This window comes from Channa argus, chromosome 11 (genome assembly GCF_033026475.1).
Source record: "Channa argus isolate prfri chromosome 11, Channa argus male v1.0, whole genome shotgun sequence".
NCBI lineage: Eukaryota > Metazoa > Chordata > Actinopteri > Anabantiformes > Channidae > Channa > Channa argus.
In genome coordinates, this window is record NC_090207.1 from 3,284,466 (window position 1) to 3,292,395 (window position 7,930).

A 7,930-nucleotide genomic window follows, 5' to 3' on the forward strand; every position below is an offset into this window, starting at 1 on the left:
CAGCACTTTAGCTGAAGAGTAATGATGCATCCACTTCTCCAGCTTCACCTCCACCTCCAACATTCTCACTCTTGACTCCACAGTAGCGCGTCCGCATCTGTTTTCCTTGCTAACCTCTCGCTCTCACATGACTGCACAATAATGTAGATGTATTTATTTTTACACCCTCCGCCTCGACCCCGGTCGCTATCAATCTGGCTTTAGAATAATGTAGGCGCATCTGTTCCGCTCACCCTCCTAACCTCTCAATTTCCCCGCCACTTCAGGATAATGTAGGTGCATCTATTATCTCCGCTCGCACCGGCGCTGCCGCTGCTGTCTCGGGCCTGTTTTCACAATAATGTGGCAGCATTTACAACCCCACCCACCCACCCACCCACCCTCTCATTCTGTGGTCACTGAGCATGTGAGTTTTGGGTGCTGCGTCTTTGCTTAAAACTTCAAAATTGTGCCGAGGTATTTATTATTTCAGCTCATCAATTACACTACATCAGCAGGCGCTCGCAGGCTTCCATTGTCTTTAACTTTCTCCCCTTTTTCTCCAGAGACATAAAGCCAGACGAGGTGTGAGAGGGAAAGGGAATGAACCAACAAGCAGATAACAGTGTTGTTGCAGCATAACCCTCGGTTTTTATTTATCATATCTCCAAATGGCGATGTAGCTGTTGTGCTGTGGTCAGGATACAGTGACCTTAGTTGATCAACTACCCCCCTCAGCAGCCTGATAAGAGGGCTAATATAGGAGCGAGCGAGGGGGGAAGCCTGTACTGTAATTATTTCTGTGCTGTCAGAGGGGGAACGAACCACAGCCCCCCTGCCGATTCAAATCTGAGGCCAAGCGAATACGAGGAGGAAGGAACAACAACAACGACGCTAGTGAGACAAATATCAGCTGCTGCTGCGACATGGCTGAAATTGGGCCGGTTTGTCATGCACAGGGCTGACACACACACACACACATCTGAGAGGCCGCACAGGACTTAATTCAAACTTTACTGCTTTCACACAGACGTGAAATACTAGCAGGTACATGTGTGAAAAGCGTGTTCAGGTCAGCTTCCTGTGTTCACTTATTTACTGAATTACACAGAAATATGTGAATAAATACTTGAATGCAAATGTTTTGCTGAAATGCAGCCAAAGCCACACACACACACACACACACACACACACACACTACAGACATTTGTTACTGTGTTTTTGTGTCCAACACGCTCTGATTATAAGAAAACTATACAAACGTATAGTTTTCGTAAACGTTCGCATACATAATGTCAAATACACCATGGAATGTGAATAAGCTGTTAATCTACCTTCCACACACAACACAAAATACACTTTATCTAAAAACATTCACTGATATTATGTGGGTCCCCCTCAAACTAAAGTATGTGTGTTTTAGAATAGTTGTAATAGTACAAGGTTCTTATTTTCTCCTGCAAATATTAATATCAATGCAACATCAGGAACATGTTGAACTCCTCCTTCAGAGTTTGGGTTTCAAGGGTGGAGTCGTGGTGCAACGTGCTGTAATTGTCTCAACTGGGCTCTGGATGTCTGGTTTACATCCTTCGATGAAGTGGTGCTTCAGCCCCAATTCGTTCGTTTGATATTGATGTGACTTGGATGTTGAGGAGCACGTCGGTAACGACACCACACGGACGTGACATTTTCGTCATTTCTCTCTTCGTTTTCGGACCTAATCAGCTGGATTGCATCCGCATCACGTGGCTCCATGTCCTCCGTCTTTTTTCTCCTGCACAGCTTGAGCCTTCTGTCGTTTTTACTTCTCTGGATGCATCAGAAACAATCACAGTCCGACTTTTTATCCAAAAAAAAAAAAACAAAACACGCGCACTAACACACTGTCGGGTGATTTACGAGTTTCCTCTGGGAGAGGTTTGAAATCTGCCTGGACCTGAAACTCTTGAATTAAAACCCAAGTTTGTTTGACCTTGAAAACGAGAAGCTGCTGCAGCAAAAAAAAAAAAAAAAATTGTTAAGAAACAAAAAAAAAAGAAAAAAAAGTGTCAATTGTGGCTTTTATTGTGAAGCTGGGAGGATGTATGGGCCGGTGTCGCCCGGTGATCGATGACACGATACGCAGCTTTCCTGATTTCACAAATTTCTATGAAATGTGTCCTGAGTTCATGAAGGCGTGGAGATAAGCAGCTGGAAGAGGCTCGCCGGCCAATAGGATTCATCCATTTCTGTCTCTTATCTGCTGATAGAGAAGGACCCCCACCCCCCTCCCCCTTCTCCACTCGTCCACTGCATCCTTTCTTCTCCTTCTCTCGTCTCCTTCCTGCTCCTTTCCTTAGCCTTGTCATCCATCTTGTCTCCTTCTCACTCCTTTCCGTCTCAGCTCTTCTTTCATCTTCCTTTTTCTCTTTTCATCTCTCTCACTGATCCATTGTTCTCCTCCTCCTCTTTCTTTCTCCTCTTTACTCCTGACTCCGAGCTGGAAATACCAAGCTTTTTGAACACACACACACTCTTAGCACGCGAGAGGCTTTAGGCAACAAGACGCTTTGATTTGGCTGATTTGAGTCATTTTAATTTTACATGGAAAAAGTCCAAAACAAGCAACACCAACACAGTTTGACTGGTTGTGACACGTCTTTTGTCCCCCTCTAAATACTCATTCCTCTTCTCTCTTTCGGCTCCTTTCCCGTCTCTCCATCACTTGAACCACAGACGTCAGCAGACGTAACAGTGAAGCTCATCTCCTGCTCAGCCTGCGGTTCTTCTCCGCACTCGGGTCTTTGATTTCTCTCACATTTAGCCAATTACTGTGGGACTTCTTGCTCCGCGTGGACAAGTGCCGCAGAATTATTGCCCGGCAACCAGACGTGATGGTGGGACTTTGCAAAGCTGGTTTCTATCCTTTCCTTCTAGAACTGGCTGTTACTGTGCAGTTTGGCACATTTTATTTTTACGTCCGGCAACAAAGGAACTGCTTTGATTTAAAGTCTGTGCTCAGTTTATCCATAAAAGGCCTAATTAAAAAAAAAAAGTCCAGCTGCAGAGATGTCTCCAAGTTAACATGCATTGTCATCCCAAAGAGAATAATCATATCTCAGCACGACTGGCTCGTGTGAGATAAACTGTGATCTATGAGCTGGATGCAGCGGAGCCGGAGGGGAGGCCTGGGGTGACACTGACTCAAAATCTGGTTGGCTCCTTCCGCACAAGGAGAACTGATCAAATGTGGAGCTGAAATAAATCCCTAATAATTATAAATAAGTCAAATGCTATTATGAACATTTAAGGTGGGAGATTATTCCTGCATTATTCCTCATATCTCTCCCCAGCTGTTTATTATTACTTAACCTGAACAAACGCACTGTTAGCCAAGTTTTTTTTTACATTTGAGTAAAAGCTTTAAAATCTATCTTCTTTTAAACCCAAAAACTGACGGAAATGAATTGAGCTTTGCATAAATAAGACGAGCTTAAAACTATTTCCAATACAATGATTCATTTAAACGTAACATCCGAGCTGAGCAGAGTTGATTCTCAGTGGGTTCTGCCATATTTTGACACCATGTGCGGATATTATAGCTTTTCTGTCCGGCACGATTCAAACTTCACTGACTCTGCGGGCGGAGAAGTCAAGTCTTTCAGTGTTTGCGATCACTCGGCTGTGATGCAGAGCATCGTGTTGATGAGGGGGTCGAATAGAGCCGCACACGCTCCCATTTGTGCTGCAGTGTTTGGCAGAGCTCTCTAACGGGTTCTCTGTAAAACTGGCTCCAAGTCTTTGTCTCTAAAGCACCTGGGAGGACCTGCCTGTCCCGTAAAACTGCCAGCACTGCCGTTCATCCAGCCAAGACACTAGATCTTCTTTAGGACACTTCAAGCCTTTTTTTCTGTCTTTTTTTTTTTTTTTTTTTCCGGACTCTTTAAAACAACATTGATTGTTTCCCACAATGACTTCCTGTCACCGTGGTAATGATTATGCAGATGCGGCACAACCTTTCTGTTTGACGGGCGGTTCCCACGGGGGGAGGCGGTGACACAGCCGCTGCTGCTACGGCGACAGGCAACCGACATGTCCCCGCCCCCCCCCCTTCTCCAGCCGACCCGACCTCTGTCCTTGTGCTTCGTGTGCCCTTTGATTGGAAGGTGAGGGGCTGATGAGGAGTGGGATGCTCCCTTTAGATCAACACTGTTAAAAGCAATAAGTAGTTGATGAAATGTAACCTGAGATGCAACGGAGCCTCAAAATGACAAATGACTTCTTATCACCTGATTGACTGAACTTCAATTCATATATATTCAAACATTCATCCAATGAAAAATAACATTTATGTTTATTGTTTACAAATCTTAACCATCATTGTCCCGTCGTGGCTGCTGGCTGCGACCACAGGGCCACAGTAACAGGAAGTAGCAGGCTGTGTGTGACATCCGATCTCACTCCTGTGATGAGAACAATCTTGTTTGAAAACCATTCTGACGTGTATGAAATATGTTTGGAGTCCTCTTCTTGCCTCCGTCCCCTGCGCTGTCCGCCTCTCCTCCAACGACAGGCCCCGGGCTGATTTATTCTCTCTGTTGATTGGCCGCCTGCCGTCTCGCTGACACTGAGCCTCCTTCATCATATCTTCACTTTTCCTCTCCTCCTCTTCTTCTCCAATTCATTTTTCCTTTCATAACAAGTTTTTTTTTTCCCCCCCTCGCCTCCCTCTGCTTTGCCACTGGGTTTTATTTGACAGGAAATATTCCAGCCGATGTGGTGTGGTTGTAGATCCCGGGCTGTGGCAGACGGCATCGATCGGGCTCATTTGCATACATAAATCTATTGGCTATCTGACACTTGCCAATATTCTGGGCAGCAGGGAGCGGCGGTGCTGAGTCGGCCAGGTCACATTATCATTGGTGATGGAGCTTTGATGAAGTGTGACAGTGCTGCACAGCTGCTGACTGACTGGCTGAAAGGCTGCACTGTAAAAATGGCAAATTTAACCAGTTTGTGCCAGGATGGAAACCAGGCTGCGGACAAGATAGTCGACTTTGACTATTTGGTCAGTTGGTCTTTGTGGGGCTCATGTCTGAAAACCCATCTTCTGCCCAGATGAACATCTTCCAGCTAAGACCTACACTTCCAGAACACAGCCACAAATTGAGAAAAGTGCCGCTGAAATCCAACACACCACCAAAGGAAGAGAGACGCTGCAAAAAGCAACAAAACAATGAAACTAAAAATACCTGTACAAATCTAAAAGTCCATCAGATTTGGTGCCCCCTGGAAACGTTGCAATGACAGTTGACAGTGCTTCCAGAGGGGGGACACTAAAAAGTGACGGACACAACTGGGACATACTTGTTGCCATAGTTTCTGATACCAAAAATGTGTTGGAGCTGACTCTTCCTCAGTGTGTTGGGAAATAAGCTGGGGAAAACATACATTTTCAGATTTTTAAATTTATTTATTTTTATATAGCGTTTCGCTAATTATTATCTGGCTTACGAAATGTAAAAGCAAATAGTTGAAGGGGGCTTTTTAGATGCTCCCAGAGACATTTCTGTTGTCGTCTGTGCTTCTTGCAGCGCATCTCTCTGTGTGGTTGTGTTCTGGCTTTTCGCAGCATGTTTCTTAAAAGTGGGCCTTTTTTTCCTTTCTGCTGTTTCCTTTCAGGAGTCGCCACAGTGAATCATGCGTCTCCATCTAACCCTGTCCTCTGCATCCTCTTCTCTCACACCAACTAACTTCATGTCCTCTCTCACTACATCCATAAATCTCCTCTTTGCTCTTCCTCTAGACCTCCTGCCTGGCAGCTCCAACCTCAGCATCCTTCTACCGATATATTCCTTCTCTTCTCTCTACTGCCACCTCTCCTAGACACTTCCATACCTCCACAGGTTTGTCATCAGGACCAACTGCCTTTCCGCTCTTCATCCTCTTCAATGCCCTCCTCACTTCACTCTTACTAATCTTTGCTACTTCCTGCTCCACACCAGTCACCTCTTCTACTCTTCGTTCCCTTTCATTTTCCTCATTCATCAACTCTTCAAAGTTCTCCTTCCATCTTCCCATCACACTCCTGGCACCTGTCAATACATTTCCATCCTTATCTTTAATCACACTAACCTGCTGCACATCCTTTCCATCTCTCTCTCTTTGTCTGGCCAACCTGTAAAAATCCACCTCTCCCTCTTTAGTGTCCAACCTAACATACAAGTCCTCATATGCTCTTTGTTTGGCCTTTGCCACCTCTACCTTCACCTTACGCTGTATCTCCCTGTACTCCTGTCTACTCTCTTCAGTCCTCTCAGTGTCCCACTTCTTCTTAGCTAACCTCTTTCTCTGTATACACTCCTGAACTTCCTCGTTCCACACCAAGTCTCCTTGTCCGCTTTCCTCTTTCCAGATGACACACCGAGTCCCCTCCTACCTGTCTCCCTCCTGATCACATTAGCTGTAGTAGTCCAGTCATCTGGAAGCACCTCCAGACCACCCAGAGTCTGTCTCAGCTCCTCCCTGAAAACTACACAACTCCTACTCTATTTCTCTCCCTAACTGACCCATGGTAGAACAACTTCAACCCTGCTCCTAAGCTTTGAGCCTTGCTACCTTTCCACCTGGTCTCCTGGACACACAGTATAAGAAGACGGGACAAGACAAGAAGCTGTTTAGTGCATGATACACTGTATCGTTTTATTCGTCATTATTATTTTTTATAATACACTGTAATGTTTTTGAATACGCTGGTTCCATTTTGTAGCTGGATACAAAAAGAACAATTTTCAATGTCAACATAAATGAAAGAACAGTCAAAATGTCATAATTCTCCTTTTAATGTATAAATATTGTTTAGCGACATGAAAATGTCAAAATCTCTCAGGAAAAACAAGAAATACATCAGTGTTTGTTCCACAGTGTTCATTTTCTGCACCTTGTTCTTTCTCTGTATACGTCCATGTTTGCACCTTTGCGTGTGTTTCTATTTCTATCTTTCTGTAAGCGTGTGTGTGTGTGTGTGTGTGTGTGTGTGTGTGTAAAGCAGTAACAGTTTCTTTGTTTCTGTCAGAGGAAAAGGTCAAAGCAGCAGTGAGAATTAATTGAGGAGTGAGAGCGCACAGCTGGTTCTGTCAGTGTGTGTGTGTGTGTGTGTGTGTGTGTGTGTGTGTAGGGTTTTATGAGCTGCAGTTCTCAGATAACCATGTAAAAAGATGTTTTGCGATATTCACACAAAACATGTGCTCAGCAACAGTTAAACCATGAAAATGCTGTGCATCCTTTGATGCAGCGGTAAGAATAATCCTATGATTAAGTACATTTACGTTCTCATAGTTTACTTCAATATAACTTTAACCTGTAATGAATTCTTTTTTTTCCAAGGGACTATTACTGAAAAGAACACACACGCCTCAGCTTTTTACAGTATTTTCTGTGCGTTGTGTGTGATGTCTGAGTGTGTGTTTGTTCGTGTGTGTGCTGTTAATTGTGTGTGTGTGTGTGTGTGTGTGTGTGTGTGTGTGCGCGCACCACCTCATTACCTGGCAGTGTTCCTGGTGCTGTGTCATGGGAACACACCGTGACAACTGCTGCTTTCGTATGCAGGAGAACAACACTGATGGTGGAGCAGAGTTAATAGCTCTTCTGTGGCGAAGCTCTGATCCTTCGACACACACACACACACACACAGACACACACGCACCCTCCTCCACATTGTGATACAAACACCAAGTGGCACAATTTAATGAAGTTCTGTTCTTTAGAGCAAGTGGCGGCTTGCGGGGACGGAGGGATGGAGGGGAGGTATGAGAACCCCTCTGCTCCTTCAGCTCATCTGTTTCTTTGAATAGTTTCCACGGGCCGATCGATGCGTCGGTTTTCTCCTGGCCTTTCAGTGCTGTCACCCATCATTGAGGGGATGCAAATTCACGTCAGAAACTGGCCTGACACTTTTCCTGTCGGGGCC